Source organism: Rhinoderma darwinii (assembly GCF_050947455.1).
Source record: "Rhinoderma darwinii isolate aRhiDar2 chromosome 2 unlocalized genomic scaffold, aRhiDar2.hap1 SUPER_2_unloc_31, whole genome shotgun sequence".
NCBI classification, from domain to species: Eukaryota; Metazoa; Chordata; class Amphibia; order Anura; family Rhinodermatidae; genus Rhinoderma; species Rhinoderma darwinii.
In genome coordinates, this window is record NW_027461698.1 from 579,312 (window position 1) to 595,433 (window position 16,122).

At 46.6% G+C, this 16,122-nt stretch overlaps 8 non-coding genes across 8 annotated transcripts; all 8 read right to left on the reverse strand.

The window, feature by feature from the left end:
• Positions 1-1,183: 1,183 nt before the first annotated feature.
• Positions 1,184-1,374, reverse strand: LOC142677203 (U2 spliceosomal RNA). Its single transcript, XR_012852246.1, has one exon. It is a non-coding gene; the product is annotated as a U2 spliceosomal RNA (small nuclear RNA).
• A 1,273-nt stretch (positions 1,375-2,647) lies between these two features.
• On the reverse strand, positions 2,648-2,838 carry LOC142677482 (U2 spliceosomal RNA). The gene has a single exon (XR_012852497.1). It is a non-coding gene; the product is annotated as a U2 spliceosomal RNA (small nuclear RNA).
• A 1,265-nt stretch (positions 2,839-4,103) lies between these two features.
• LOC142677205 (U2 spliceosomal RNA) lies at positions 4,104-4,294 on the reverse strand. The gene has a single exon (XR_012852247.1). It is a non-coding gene; the product is annotated as a U2 spliceosomal RNA (small nuclear RNA).
• A 1,266-nt stretch (positions 4,295-5,560) lies between these two features.
• On the reverse strand, positions 5,561-5,751 carry LOC142677463 (U2 spliceosomal RNA). Its single transcript, XR_012852480.1, has one exon. It is a non-coding gene; the product is annotated as a U2 spliceosomal RNA (small nuclear RNA).
• Positions 5,752-7,016: 1,265 nt separating this feature from the next.
• On the reverse strand, positions 7,017-7,207 carry LOC142677206 (U2 spliceosomal RNA). Its single transcript, XR_012852248.1, has one exon. It is a non-coding gene; the product is annotated as a U2 spliceosomal RNA (small nuclear RNA).
• Positions 7,208-8,473: 1,266 nt separating this feature from the next.
• On the reverse strand, positions 8,474-8,664 carry LOC142677450 (U2 spliceosomal RNA). The gene has a single exon (XR_012852468.1). It is a non-coding gene; the product is annotated as a U2 spliceosomal RNA (small nuclear RNA).
• A 1,275-nt stretch (positions 8,665-9,939) lies between these two features.
• On the reverse strand, positions 9,940-10,130 carry LOC142677436 (U2 spliceosomal RNA). Its single transcript, XR_012852456.1, has one exon. It is a non-coding gene; the product is annotated as a U2 spliceosomal RNA (small nuclear RNA).
• Positions 10,131-11,399: 1,269 nt separating this feature from the next.
• LOC142677599 (U2 spliceosomal RNA) lies at positions 11,400-11,597 on the reverse strand. The gene has a single exon (XR_012852590.1). It is a non-coding gene; the product is annotated as a U2 spliceosomal RNA (small nuclear RNA).
• Between the last annotated feature and the right edge of the window lie 4,525 nt (positions 11,598-16,122).

The following is a 16,122-nucleotide window of genomic DNA, read 5'->3' on the forward strand; positions in this document are numbered from 1 at the left end:
TTCCATGGGGCCCTGCAGGCTCACACACACTCACAGCTACGCGGGAGGTGAATAAAGGCCGGAGAGGAAGCAAGACAGGATTTGCTTCTTTTGCTTGCACCACAATGCAGTGCTGAAAGAGGAGGAATCGACATAAAAACGCCTTCCTGGCAACGCCCAAATGCCCTCCTGCCGTGCAAACACTGGCAGCAGCAGCAGCAGCAGCAGCAGCAGTAAGTGCATGCCCACTGCCACCCCTTCTCCTTTCACACCTTGTATCAGCTTTAATCCAGTCCAGTGCTGCCTGCTGAGCAGCACTGACCAACACTGCCTGGGCCCAGGCTTTTATCTCTGAGGCCCCATTATGATGTCAGAAAGCTGGCTCTGGCTCCTGAGGTCTCCACCATGACACGTGCAAAGTTCCGTCTGAACTTTATATAAGACGGTGCGGCTCAGTCAGTCACTCAGTGTTGCCTGAGAGGGCAACACTGCAACAGCCGGCCCCCAGGCTGTCTTTTTTTTGCACAGCTAGTTGCCTCCAGGAGGCCACAAGAGGGAGACAAGGGACTGCAAAATGGAAAATAGGCATCCACCAACTTTACAGACAACTTGTTCTCCTTGCTCCTACAACCTCCATCCTTGCACAGTTTGTTATTCTTCCAGGTAACATAGTAACAAATCCAAATTGCTGCTCTCTTTGTAGGCAAGCAAGGGTTTGTTGCAACTGCAATTCTTACTTCTTCTTGAAATGTAGGGACCACAGTACATTCCATCACATCCATCTAGTGTACACAGGTAGGTCCATTGTGACGGGCGGGCGGGCTGGCTGCTTTAATGGCTGTTTGCTGTTCCCCTACTTCACTCCACTATTTGACTATGGTGCTGCATCAATCAGTGGCTGGCTCAGGTGCAGCTCTTTAACCTACCTAGGAGGGAGGGCGGAGAGAAGACAAGGAAGGTGAATGAGCTGTTCCAATGTGAAATGCCGGAAACACAGAAACACAGACGACACAAAACAAGAGGTGGCAATGTATTAATTAATTGCATTTAATAAATTAGCTCATTATCACACATGACTGTACAAATGCATTGTCCAACAGGTGTTGAAATAATGGGATTAAAAGGGGAGATCCCATCCGAAAGACAAAAACAATGGCAAACACAAAAAGCACTTTTGGAATCTGATTTTAGTAAACACATAAGGAAAGGGTGCACCGGTCCTGGAAATACTGCAATACCAGGTCAATGCGTGGAGTGGACAGAGCAAGCTCTATTTCCATCTCCCTGTTCTAAAAATCCATTTAATATATGGTCCCCAGATAGGGGACGTATCAGATATTAAACTGATAAGAACAGATACTACACTTGATCTTAGCCAAAAGGCCGAGAAGCGATAACCCGAACGGGCCGCGCGTTGACCGAGCCTGCCCAATACTGCTGTTCACCCCTTGCAGCGATTCAGCCTACTCCTAGGCAATTCCATGGGGCCCTGCAGGCTCACACACACTCACAGCTACTAAGCGGGAGGTGAATAAAGGCCGGAGAGGAAGCAAGACAGGATTTGCTTCTTTTGCTTGCACCACAATGCAGTGCTGAAAGAGGAGGAATCGACATAAAAACGCCTTCCTGGCAACGCCCAAATGCCCTCCTGCCGTGCAAACACTGGCAGCAGCAGCAGCAGCAGCAGCAGAAAGTGCATGCCCACTGCCACCCCTTCTCCTTTCACACCTTGTATCAGCTTTAATCCAGTCCAGTGCTGCCTGCTGAGCAGCACTGACCAACACTGCCTGGGCCCAGGCTTTTATCTCTGAGGCCCCATTATGATGTCAGAAAGCTGGCTCTGGCTCCTGAGGTCTCCACTATGACACGTGCAAAGTTCCGTCTGAACTTTATATAAGACGGTGCGGCTCAGTCAGTCACTCAGTGTTGCCTGAGAGGGCAACACTGCAACAGCCGGCCCCCAGGCTGTCTTTTTTTTGCACAGCTAGTTGCCTCCAGGAGGCCACAAGAGGGAGACAAGGGACTGCAAAATGGAAAATAGGCATCCACCAACTTTACAGACAACTTGTTCTCCTTGCTCCTACAACCTCCATCCTTGCACAGTTTGTTATTCTTCCAGGTAACATAGTAACAAATCCAAATTGCTGCTCTCTTTGTAGGCAAGCAAGGGTTTGTTGCAACTGCAGTTCTTACTTCTTCTTGAAATGTAGGGACCACAGTACATTCCATCACATCCATCTAGTGTACACAGGTAAATCCATTGTGACGGGCGGGCGGGCGGGCGGGCTGGCTGCTTTAATGGCTGTTTGCTGTTCCCCTACTCCACTCCACTATTTGACTATGGTGCTGCATCAATCAGTGGCTGGCTCAGGTGCAGCTCTTTAACCTACCTAGGAGGGAGGGCGGAGAGAAGACAAGGAAGGTGAATGAGCTGTTCCAATGTGAAATGCCGGAAACGCAGAAACACAGACGACACAAAACAAGAGGTGGCAATGTATTAATTTATTGCATTTAATAAATTAGCTCATTATCACACATGACTGTACAAATGCATTGTCCAACAGGTGTTGAAATAATGGGATTAAAAGGGGAGATCCCATCCGAAAGACAAAAACAATGGCAAACACAAAAAGCACTTTTGGAATCTGATTTTAGTAAACACATAAGGAAAGGGTGCACCGGTCCTGGAAATACTGCAATACCAGGTCAATGCGTGGAGTGGACAGAGCAAGCTCTATTTCCATCTACCTGTTCTAAAAATCCATTTAATATATGGTCCCCAGATAGGGGACGTATCAGATATTAAACTGATAAGAACAGATACTACACTTGATCTTAGCCAAAAGGCCGAGAAGCGATAACCCGAACGGGCCGCGCGTTGACCGAGCCTGCCCAATACTGCTGTTCACCCCTTGCAGCGATTCAGCCTACTCCTAGGCAATTCCATGGGGCCCTGCAGGCTCACACACACTCACAGCTACGCGGGAGGTGAATAAAGGCCGGAGAAGAAGCAAGACAGGATTTGCTTCTTTTGCTTGCACCACAATGCAGTGCTGAAAGAGGAGGAATCGACATAAAAACGCCTTCCTGGCAACGCCCAAATGCCCTCCTGCCGTGCAAACACTGGCGGCAGCAGCAGCAGCAGCAGCAGCAGTAAGTGCATGCCCACTGCCACCCCTTCTCCTTTCACACCTTGTATCAGCTTTAATCCAGTCCAGTGCTGCCTGCTGAGCAGCACTGACCAACACTGCCTGGGCCCAGGCTTTTATCTCTGAGGCCCCATTATGATGTCAGAAAGCTGGCTCTGGCTCCTGAGGTCTCCACTATGACACGTGCAAAGTTCCGTCTGAACTTTATATAAGACGGTGCGGCTCAGTCAGTCACTCAGTGTTGCCTGAGAGGGCAACACTGCAACAGCCGGCCCCCAGGCTGTCTTTTTTTTGCACAGCTAGTTGCCTCCAGGAGGCCACAAGAGGGAGACAAGGGACTGCAAAATGGAAAATAGGCATCCACCAACTTTACAGACAACTTGTTCTCCTTGCTCCTACAACCTCCATCCTTGCACAGTTTGTTATTCTTCCAGGTAACATAATAACAAATCCAAATTGCTGCTCTCTTTGTAGGCAAGCAAGGGTTTGTTGCAACTGCAATTCTTACTTCTTCTTGAAATGTAGGGACCACAGTACATTCCATCACATCCATCTAGTGTACACAGGTAGGTCCATTGTGACGGGCGGGCGGGCTGGCTGCTTTAATGGCTGTTTGCTGTTCCCCTGCTCCACTCCACTATTTGACTATGGTGCTGCATCAATCAGTGGCTGGCTCAGGTGCAGCTCTTTAACCTACCTAGGAGGGAGGGCGGAGAGAAGACAAGGAAGGTGAATGAGCTGTTCCAATGTGAAATGCCGGAAACACAGAAACACAGACGACACAAAACAAGAGGTGGCAATGTATTAATTAATTGCATTTAATAAATTAGCTCATTATCACACATGACTGTACAAATGCATTGTCCAACAGGTGTTGAAATAATGGGATTAAAAGGGGAGATCCCATCCGAAAGACAAAAACAATGGCAAACACAAAAAGCACTTTTGGAATCTGATTTTAGTAAACACATAAGGAAAGGGTGCACCGGTCCTGGAAATACTGCAATACCAGGTCAATGCGTGGAGTGGACAGAGCAAGCTCTATTTCCATCTCCCTGTTCTAAAAATCCATTTAATATATGGTCCCCAGATAGGGGACGTATCAGATATTAAACTGATAAGAACAGATACTACACTTGATCTTAGCCAAAAGGCCGAGAAGCGATAACCCGAACGGGCCGCGCGTTGACCGAGCCTGCCCAATACTGCTGTTCACCCCTTGCAGCGATTCAGCCTACTCCTAGGCAATTCCATGGGGCCCTGCAGGCTCACACACACTCACAGCTACTAAGCGGGAGGTGAATAAAGGCCGGAGAGGAAGCAAGACAGGATTTGCTTCTTTTGCTTGCACCACAATGCAGTGCTGAAAGAGGAGGAATCGACATAAAAACGCCTTCCTGGCAACGCCCAAATGCCCTCCTGCCATGCAAACACTGGCAGCAGCAGCAGCAGCAGCAGTAAGTGCATGCCCACTGCCACCCCTTCTCCTTTCACACCTTGTATCAGCTTTAATCCAGTCCAGTGCTGCCTGCTGAGCAGCACTGACCAACACTGCCTGGGCCCAGGCTTTTATCTCTGAGGCCCCATTATGATGTCAGAAAGCTGGCTCTGGCTCCTGAGGTCTCCACTATGACACGTGCAAAGTTCCGTCTGAACTTTATATAAGACGGTGCGGCTCAGTCAGTCACTCAGTGTTGCCTGAGAGGGCAACACTGCAACAGCCGGCCCCCAGGCTGTCTTTTTTTTGCACAGCTAGTTGCCTCCAGGAGGCCACAAGAGGGAGACAAGGGACTGCAAAATGGAAAATAGGCATCCACCAACTTTACAGACAACTTGTTCTCCTTGCTCCTACAACCTCCATCCTTGCACAGTTTGTTATTCTTCCAGGTAACATAGTAACAAATCCAAATTGCTGCTCTCTTTGTAGGCAAGCAAGGGTTTGTTGCAACTGCAATTCTTACTTCTTCTTGAAATGTAGGGACCACAGTACATTCCATCACATCCATCTAGTGTACACAGGTAGGTCCATTGTGACGGGCGGGCGGGCGGGCTGGCTGCTTTAATGGCTGTTTGCTGTTCCCCTACTCCACTCCACTATTTGACTATGGTGCTGCATCAATCAGTGGCTGGCTCAGGTGCAGCTCTTTAACCTACCTAGGAGGGAGGGCGGAGAGAAGACAAGGAAGGTGAATGAGCTGTTCCAATGTGAAATGCCGGAAACACAGAAACACAGACGACACAAAACAAGAGGTGGCAATGTATTAATTAATTGCATTTAATAAATTAGCTCATTATCACACATGACTGTACAAATGCATTGTCCAACAGGTGTTGAAATAATGGGATTAAAAGGGGAGATCCCACCCGAAATACAAAAACAATGGCAAACACAAAAAGCACTTTTGGAATCTGATTTTAGTAAACACATAAGGAAAGGGTGCACCGGTCCTGGAAATACTGCAATACCAGGTCAATGCGTGGAGTGGACAGAGCAAGCTGTATTTCCATCTCCCTGTTCTAAAAATCCATTTAATATATGGTCCCCAGATAGGGGACGTATCAGATATTAAACTGATAAGAACAGATACTACACTTGATCTTAGCCAAAAGGCCGAGAAGCGATAACCCGAACGGGCCGCGCGTTGACCGAGCCTGCCCAATACTGCTGTTCACCCCTTGCAGCGATTCAGCCTACTCCTAGGCAATTCCATGGGGCCCTGCAGGCTCACACACACTCACAGCTACGCGGGAGGTGAATAAAGGCCGGAGAGGAAGCAAGACAGGATTTGCTTCTTTTGCTTGCACCACAATGCAGTGCTGAAAGAGGAGGAATCGACATAAAAACGCCTTCCTGGCAACGCCCAAATGCCCTCCTGCCGTGCAAACACTGGCAGCAGCAGCAGCAGCAGCAGCAGCAGTAAGTGCATGCCCACTGCCACCCCTTCTCCTTTCACACCTTGTATCAGCTTTAATCCAGTCCAGTGCTGCCTGCTGAGCAGCACTGACCAACACTGCCTGGGCCCAGGCTTTTATCTCTGAGGCCCCATTATGATGTCAGAAAGCTGGCTCTGGCTCCTGAGGTCTCCACTATGACACGTGCAAAGTTCCGTCTGAACTTTATATAAGACGGTGCGGCTCAGTCAGTCACTCAGTGTTGCCTGAGAGGGCAACACTGCAACAGCCGGCCCCCAGGCTGTCTTTTTTTTGCACAGCTAGTTGCCTCCAGGAGGCCACAAGAGGGAGACAAGGGACTGCAAAATGGAAAATAGGCATCCACCAACTTTACAGACAACTTGTTCTCCTTGCTCCTACAACCTCCATCCTTGCACAGTTTGTTATTCTTCCAGGTAACATAGTAACAAATCCAAATTGCTGCTCTCTTTGTAGGCAAGCAAGGGTTTGTTGCAACTGCAATTCTTACTTCTTCTTGAAATGTAGGGACCACAGTACATTCCATCACATCCATCTAGTGTACACAGGTAGGTCCATTGTGACGGGCGGGCGGGCTGGCTGCTTTAATGGCTGTTTGCTGTTCCCCTACTTCACTCCACTATTTGACTATGGTGCTGCATCAATCAGTGGCTGGCTCAGGTGCAGCTCTTTAACCTACCTAGGAGGGAGGGCGGAGAGAAGACAAGGAAGGTGAATGAGCTGTTCCAATGTGAAATGCCGGAAACACAGAAACACAGACGACACAAAACAAGAGGTGGCAATGTATTAATTAATTGCATTTAATAAATTAGCTCATTATCACACATGACTGTACAAATGCATTGTCCAACAGGTGTTGAAATAATGGGATTAAAAGGGGAGATCCCATCCGAAAGACAAAAACAATGGCAAACACAAAAAGCACTTTTGGAATCTGATTTTAGTAAACACATAAGGAAAGGGTGCACCGGTCCTGGAAATACTGCAATACCAGGTCAATGCGTGGAGTGGACAGAGCAAGCTCTATTTCCATCTCCCTGTTCTAAAAATCCATTTAATATATGGTCCCCAGATAGGGGACGTATCAGATATTAAACTGATAAGAACAGATACTACACTTGATCTTAGCCAAAAGGCCGAGAAGCGATAACCCGAACGGGCCGCGCGTTGACCGAGCCTGCCCAATACTGCTGTTCACCCCTTGCAGCGATTCAGCCTACTCCTAGGCAATTCCATGGGGCCCTGCAGGCTCACACACACTCACAGCTACTAAGCGGGAGGTGAATAAAGGCCGGAGAGGAAGCAAGACAGGATTTGCTTCTTTTGCTTGCACCACAATGCAGTGCTGAAAGAGGAGGAATCGACATAAAAACGCCTTCCTGGCAACGCCCAAATGCCCTCCTGCCGTGCAAACACTGGCAGCAGCAGCAGCAGCAGCAGTAAGTGCATGCCCACTGCCACCCCTTCTCCTTTCACACCTTGTATCAACTTTAATCCAGTCCAGTGCTGCCTGCTGAGCAGCACTGACCAACACTGCCTGGGCCCAGGCTTTTATCTCTGAGGCCCCATTATGATGTCAGAAAGCTGGCTCTGGCTCCTGAGGTCTCCACAATGACACGCGCAAAGTTCCGTCTGAACTTTATATAAGACGGTGCGGCTCAGTCAGTCACTCAGTGTTGCCTGAGAGGGCAACACTGCAACAGCCGGCTCCCAGGCTGTCTTTTTTTTGCACAGCTAGTTGCCTCCAGGAGGCCACAAGAGGGAGACAAGGGACTGCAAAATGGAAAATAGGCATCCACCAACTTTACAGACAACTTGTTCTCCTTGCTCCTACAACCTCCATCCTTGCACAGTTTGTTATTCTTCCAGGTAACATAGTAACAAATCCAAATTGCTGCTCTCTTTGTAGGCAAGCAAGGGTTTGATGCAACTGCAATTCTTACTTCTTCTTGAAATGTAGGGACCACAGTACATTCCATCACATCCATCTAGTGTACACAGGTAGGTCCATTGTGACGGGCGGGCGGGCGGGCTGGCTGCTTTAATGGCTGTTTGCTGTTCCCCTACTCCACTCCACTATTTGACTATGGTGCTGCATCAATCAGTGGCTGGCTCAGGTGCAGCTCTTTAACCTACCTAGGAGGGAGGGCGGAGAGAAGACAAGGAAGGTGAATGAGCTGTTCCAATGTGAAATGCCGGAAACACAGAAACACAGACGACACAAAACAAGAGGTGGCAATGTATTAATTAATTGCATTTAATAAATTAGCTCATTATCACACATGACTGTACAAATGCATTGTCCAACAGGTGTTGAAATAATGGGATTAAAAGGGGAGATCCCATCCGAAAGACAAAAACAATGGCAAACACAAAAAGCACTTTTGGAATCTGATTTTAGTAAACACATAAGGAAAGGGTGCACCGGTCCTGGAAATACTGCAATACCAGGTCAATGCGTGGAGTGGACAGAGCAAGCTCTATTTCCATCTCCCTGTTCTAAAAATCCATTTAATATATGGTCCCCAGATAGGGGACGTATCAGATATTAAACTAATAAGAACAGATACTACACTTGATCTTAGCCAAAAGGCCGAGAAGCGATAACCCGAACGGGCCGCGCGTTGACCGAGCCTGCCCAATACTGCTGTTCACCCCTTGCAGCGATTCAGCCTACTCCTAGGCAATTCCATGGGGCCCTGCAGGCTCACACACACTCACAGCTACTAAGCGGGAGGTGAATAAAGGCCGGAGAGGAAGCAAGACAGGATTTGCTTCTTTTGCTTGCACCACAATGCAGTGCTGAAAGAGGAGGAATCGACATAAAAACGCCTTCCTGGCAACGCCCAAATGCCCTCCTGCCGTGCAAACACTGGCAGCAGCAGCAGCAGCAGCAGCAGCAACAGTAAGTGCATGCCCACTGCCACCCCTTCTCCTTTCACACCTTGTATCAGCTTTAATCCAGTCCAGTGCTGCCTGCTGAGCAGCACTGACCAACACTGCCTGGGCCCAGGCTTTTATCTCTGAGGCCCCATTATGATGTCAGAAAGCTGGCTCTGGCTCCTGAGGTCTCCACTATGACACGTGCAAAGTTCCGTCTGAACTTTATATAAGACGGTGCGGCTCAGTCAGTCACTCAGTGTTGCCTGAGAGGGCAACACTGCAACAGCCGGCCCCCAGGCTGTCTTTTTTTTGCACAGCTAGTTGCCTCCAGGAGGCCACAAGAGGGAGACAAGGGACTGCAAAATGGAAAATAGGCATCCACCAACTTTACAGACAACTTGTTCTCCTTGCTCCTACAACCTCCATCCTTGCACAGTTTGTTATTCTTCCAGGTAACATAGTAACAAATCCAAATTGCTGCTCTCTTTGTAGGCAAGCAAGGGTTTGTTGCAACTGCAATTCTTACTTCTTCTTGAAATGTAGGGACCACAGTACATTCCATCACATCCATCTAGTGTACACAGGTAGGTCCATTGTGACGGGCGGGCGGGCGGGCTGGCTGCTTTAATGGCTGTTTGCTGTTCCCCTACTCCACTCCACTATTTGACTATGGTGCTGCATCAATCAGTGGCTGGCTCAGGTGCAGCTCTTTAACCTACCTAGGAGGGAGGGCGGAGAGAAGACAAGGAAGGTGAATGAGCTGTTCCAATGTGAAATGCCGGAAACACAGAAACACAGACGACACAAAACAAGAGGTGGCAATGTATTAATTAATTGCATTTAATAAATTAGCTCATTATCACACATGACTGTACAAATGCATTGTCCAACAGGTGTTGAAATAATGGGATTAAAAGGGGAGATCCCATCCGAAAGACAAAAACAATGGCAAACACAAAAAGCACTTTTGGAATCTGATTTTAGTAAACACATAAGGAAAGGGTGCACCGGTCCTGGAAATACTGCAATACCTGGTCAATGCGTGGAGTGGACAGAGCAAGCTCTATTTCCATCTCCCTGTTCTAAAAATCCATTTAATATATGGTCCCCAGATAGGGGACGTATCAGATATTAAACTGATAAGAACAGATACTACACTTGATCTTAGCCAAAAGGCCGAGAAGCGATAACCCGAACGGGCCGCGCGTTGACCGAGCCTGCCCAATACTGCTGTTCACCCCTTGCAGCGATTCAGCCTACTCCTAGGCAATTCCATGGGGCCCTGCAGGCTCACACACACTCACAGCTACTAAGCGGGAGGTGAATAAAGGCCGGAGAGGAAGCAAGACAGGATTTGCTTCTTTTGCTTGCACCACAATGCAGTGCTGAAAGAGGAGGAATCGACATAAAAACGCCTTCCTGGCAACGCCCAAATGCCCTCCTGCCGTGCAAACACTGGCAGCAGCAGCAGCAGCAGCAGCAGCAGTAAGTGCATGCCCACTGCCACCCCTTCTCCTTTCACACCTTGTATCAGCTTTAATCCAGTCCAGTGCTGCCTGCTGAGCAGCACTGACCAACACTGCCTGGGCCCAGGCTTTTATCTCTGAGGCCCCATTATGTCAGAAAGCTGGCTCTGGCTCCTGAGGTCTCCACTATGACACGTGCAAAGTTCCGTCTGAACTTTATATAAGACGGTGCGGCTCAGTCAGTCACTCAGTGTTGCCTGAGAGGGCAACACTGCAACAGCCGGCCCCCAGGCTGTCTTTTTTTTGCACAGCTAGTTGCCTCCAGGAGGCCACAAGAGGGAGACAAGGGACTGCAAAATGGAAAATAGGCATCCACCAACTTTACAGACAACTTGTTCTCCTTGCTCCTACAACCTCCATCCTTGCACAGTTTGTTATTCTTCCAGGTAACATAGTAACAAATCCAAATTGCTGCTCTCTTTGTAGGCAAGCAAGGGTTTGTTGCAACTGCAATTCTTACTTCTTCTTGAAATGTAGGGACCACAGTACATTCCATCACATCCATCTAGTGTACACAGGTAGGTCCATTGTGACGGGCGGGCGGGCGGGCTGGCTGCTTTAATGGCTGTTTGCTGTTCCCCTACTTCACTCCACTATTTGACTATGGTGCTGCATCAATCAGTGGCTGGCTCAGGTGCAGCTCTTTAACCTACCTAGGAGGGAGGGCGGAGAGAAGACAAGGAAGGTGAATGAGCTGTTCCAATGTGAAATGCCGGAAACACAGAAACACAGACGACACAAAACAAGAGGTGGCAATGTATTAATTAATTGCATTTAATAAATTAGCTCATTATCACACATGACTGTACAAATGCATTGTCCAACAGGTGTTGAAATAATGGGATTAAAAGGGGAGATCCCATCCGAAAGACAAAAACAATGGCAAACACAAAAAGCACTTTTGGAATCTGATTTTAGTAAACACATAAGGAAAGGGTGCACCGGTCCTGGAAATACTGCAATACCAGGTCAATGCGTGGAGTGGACAGAGCAAGCTCTATTTCCATCTCCCTGTTCTAAAAATCCATTTAATATATGGTCCCCAGATAGGGGACGTATCAGATATTAAACTGATAAGAACAGATTTTTTTTTCAGTTGGCTACCCCCTCGCGGGGGTGTCAATGATTTATTAATAAAAAATTCAATTTTACAATAAATAACATTACAATTACGTCAAACATTTTCACATTGTTACAATAGTAAAATCAAATTAGCATTAATATTTATAGGGGGACATGGTGGCAAATCTTTATTTATTGGAGTTCCAGTCAGTCACAAACCATTTATTTAGAAGGGTGGCATTTGCTTTCCTGTCAATTAAATAATATAAATACATCTCACTAAAACAAAGACCTAAAACATCATCCGTTGTTAAAACGTCGTGTTTAAAAAGAAGGATGTTCCTGGCCTTCCAAAGAGCTTCTTTAGCGCAATTCATCGTCTTCCATGCTATTGTCTTCTGATTCGCGGTCGGGCATCCAAATTGTCCATATAAAATATCATTGTAACATATGTCCTTCAGGTCTGCCATCTTTTCCATAAGAGGGAATATCTTTTTCCAAAAATGTTGTGCAAAGTAACATGTCCAAAGTAAATGACGCACTGTCTCCTCAGCCTGGCAGCCTTCCCTCGGGCAGACGGCAGACCTCGCGAATCTTCTTCTGTATTGGAATGCCCGGCATGGAAGACATTGATGAATGCAGCTCCAGGCCAGGTCCTTCTGTGTGTTAAAGAGATAAAATATGTTAGACATTTTCCAGATAAAACCACTGCGTTTTTCGTTAAAATTGTCTATTCTGCTGACCGCATCCTCTCTTTTTAGGTCATTTATAAGCTTCTTGCTATTTTTAAGATCATTAATACTCTTCCCTTTTAATTTAAATAAAGCAACTATTTTTTCTAAAATTACATATTGTGGGGGTAAATTAAAAGCATAAGGTGAGGTTAAAATAATCTGGAACCACCCACACCTTCGCATAAAAAACCCTGTATTATAACGTAAATAAAACGACCAATAGTGCTCTTTAAAAAGGGAATTAAAACAGAAGCTAAAAAATTTTAGTAAAAGAAACCTATTAAAATCTGGAAAGTCTTTGCCACCCTTTGGTTTGGACTTCATCACGATTCCTCTCTTTAATTTCTCCATTCTGGAACTCCAAAAGAAAGTAAAACAAGCTTTGGTTATTTTTCTCAGTAAAACCGTGGGAGGAGGGAAAACCATACTCAGATATAAAAGCAGGGGTAAAATGACCATTTTAATAATTAAAATTTTTCCCTCCATAGTAAGCTTCCTCATATTCCACATACATATCTTCTTGTTTACTTTCTGCGCCACCATGTCCCAACTGATAAAACCATTGTCGTACTCACTGAAGGAGACCCCTAAAATTTTAATATTATCCGACACAGGAACTGGTATGTCACTAAAAACCATGCTTCCTACGCTTAAAATACTACTCTTGCTAAAGTTTATCTTAAAACTGGAAGCACAGCAATAAAACTCTATCTGCTTGAGGGCTCTCTGAAGCGACCGGGTGTCCCTGCATAAAACCGCTACATCATCCATGTACCCCACTGCTTTAGCCTCTATGCCGCCTCCCCCTGGCAGGGGGACTCCACGTATCATCTTGTCTCGGCGAATTGCGCATAATAGAGGCTCTAACGCACATATAAAAAGCAGTGGGGACAAGGGACACCCCTGCTTCACCCCAGAGTTTAAAAATACGTCCTGTGTCTTAAAACCATTTACTAAAATCTTACTTGTACAATTTTTATAAAAGGCTTTGATGGATAATAAAAATCCTTCAGGTATACCCATACGCTCTAAAACCTTAAACAAATAAAAGTGAGAGACACGGTCAAAAGCTTTTTCAAAGTCTATTGATAAAATTGCTAAATTATTCTTCCTAGACCTCGTGTCCTCAATCACATCTTTAATAAGGTTAAGATTGTCCCAGATGCTGCGGCCTGGCACCCCACATACTTGGTTGGAATGTATTATGTGGGGTATTATGGCTTTCATCCGGTTCGCACATAATTTAGCCATGATCTTGTAGTCGCTGTTTAGAAGGGTTATTGGTCTCCAGTTCTTTAAAACTGCGATGTCACCCGTCTTGTATAATAGGGAGACCTCACCCTTCTGCCAGGACTTAGGCAGCATCTTGGATTTAAAAACTTCTGCGTATAGTAAAAACAAATCTTCTTTTAAAAGATCATAAAATTTTACATAAAACTCACTGGGTATACCGTCCGGACCAGGAACTTTACCTGCTTTAAAACTTTTAACTGTTTCTAAAATCTCCTGCTCCGTCAGGTCCTGCAATAAAAAATTCTGGGAGACAGGGTCTAAAACAGTGGTAATCTCCTTCAGTGAGTCACGCATAAAATCACGATCCACAGTCTTAACGTTAAAAAGGTCAGTATAAAACTCATGAACTTTACTTAAAAGACCCTGTACATCCGACACACCTTCAATATTTTTGATGACAGCCCTTTTATTGTTGATTTTTTTAAAAAAGTACCTGGAGCAGGTCTCGTTCTCCTCTATATTTTGAATTTTTGAACGAAAGATTATTTCTTTACCTTTCTGCTCCAGGCACTGGGCTATCTCCTTTTTGAGGTCGGTGATGTCGGCTTCCACTTCTATTTCATTGTCTCGCATTTTGTACAGGGTCTGCAGACGGGTGTTTAGTGTATTAAAAACAGCATATTTTATTTTGGCTTTTGCCACACTCTTTTTAATAAAAAAATCTTTTATTTTACTTTTCATCTTCTCCCACCATGCACTGATGGGAGCTCTAGTATCTCTCACCCGCCTGCTTTTCTTGTAAAATTCAATAAAATCGGTTAAAACCTGTGGATCATCTAAAAGGGAAACATTCATCTTCCAGGACTTCTTACAAATAAGATTATTAAGATCACGCTTCACATAAAAAGATAAAAGCCTATGATCTGAAAACACGTTGGTTAAAACTTCACATTTAAAAGGCAGTAAGTTCTCATTACAAAATATAAAATCTATCCTGGAGCTACAGGTGGCGTTGCTCCAGGTAACGCCGGCTTCCTCTGGACTGCTCCTGTTACATTCTTTGTAAACATCTTTTAAATTAAAATCGCTCACCATATTTTTGAGCAGTCCAGAGGTCTTATCGTAATTTCTGCTTGTAGCACTTGTAAGCCGGCGTTCCCCTCTCAGGATACAGTTAAAATCACCTGCGAGGATAAAAGGCTCAGTTGTGTTAATAAAAAGAGGTAAAACTTCTAGCATTTCTGCCCTCTCATTTTTATCAGGTGAGCCATAAAAATTTAAAAACTGCCATTTCACACCGTCAATAAAAGCCTTAACCAATAAAATACGTCCTGGTAAGATTTCTTGAATAAAATCAATTAAAACGTTTCCCTTAAATAGAATGGCGACCCCTGCTGATCTGGACTCGTTTGATCCAGACCAGACGGATGGACCATATTTCCAATCTTCTTTATATTTGGTGTACTTCATCGTATGGGGAATACCGCACTCCTGCAGGAAAAAAACAGAGGCTGCCAGGCAAGATAAAAAATTGAAGAGAGCAACCCTTCTTACTTTAGACTTGGCGCCCCTCACGTTGAGGGATATTCCCTTTAGTTCAGACATTGTGGAGTTTTGAATGCGTATTTGATTTTAAAATAATAAATAGTAGCGGTATTTTAAAATCACACATTTTCTCCACCAGCAATACCAAATATCTCACTTGGGCTCAGATACCCGCCCCCGTCCGAATCATTTGTCAGGAGGGAGAACGAAGGAGAGGAACTACCTTCGCTGAGGGTAACGCCAGCAACCAAACTTCTGCGTACGGGGAGCCCAAACTCATTCGGATCTCCCTGGGTCTCAAACGGTTGACCGTCTAGGTCGGGTGGGTCCCCTAGGGGGCTCGCACCTCCCCCCTGGGACCGTGCAGGCCCTTCTGGAGGGGGAGGTTGCGCACAAGGTGGGGTGTCAGTTTCCACGGGGGGAACAGTGCCCGCCCTCCTCACCAGTCGCGGCGAGGAGGGGGTTCTAGGAGGAGCCGCATCGTTTTTCACCGTTGTGTCCATCTGCTCCTCCCCTGTCTCCCCCCTACTGACTCTGGCTTGCCTCCCTTTTTTTCGGGGACCCACCGGCACCTCGTCCTCTTCCTCCGACGAGGATGCCAGAGACCCAGGGCTTGGAGCAGGCCCGGCACCCCCTGAGCAACCAGCCTTCTGGGATGCCTCAGTTTTTCCGGCCTGCTCCTTTTCCGCCTTCCGCTTAGTCTGCCGCTTTTCCTTCGCACTGGGCTCCCCTTTATCCTCCAAGGTTGCTGGCTGCGAGGTACCTGTTTTGGCTCCAGTCCCTCGCACCTTTGAAGCCCAGGTACCTCTCTCCTCTTTCGTGTGGCTGGTCTGTTCCTCTCCCTGGGGACGGGTTTGGTCCGCTGGTGGAGCACGTGGGGGCGCTCCGGGTTGCTCATCTTCTTCGCCTCGGTACCTATAGGGGCAAGAAAAATACAGATGACCAGTTTTCTGACAAAAGTTACATTTTTTTTCTCCTGTGCATTCTCTAATTGTGTGCTCTTTGCTTCCGCAGTTCCTGCAGGTGACATCGCAGTTGTAACTGGTATGCCCATAGGTACCGCAGGCCCTGCAGAAGTTT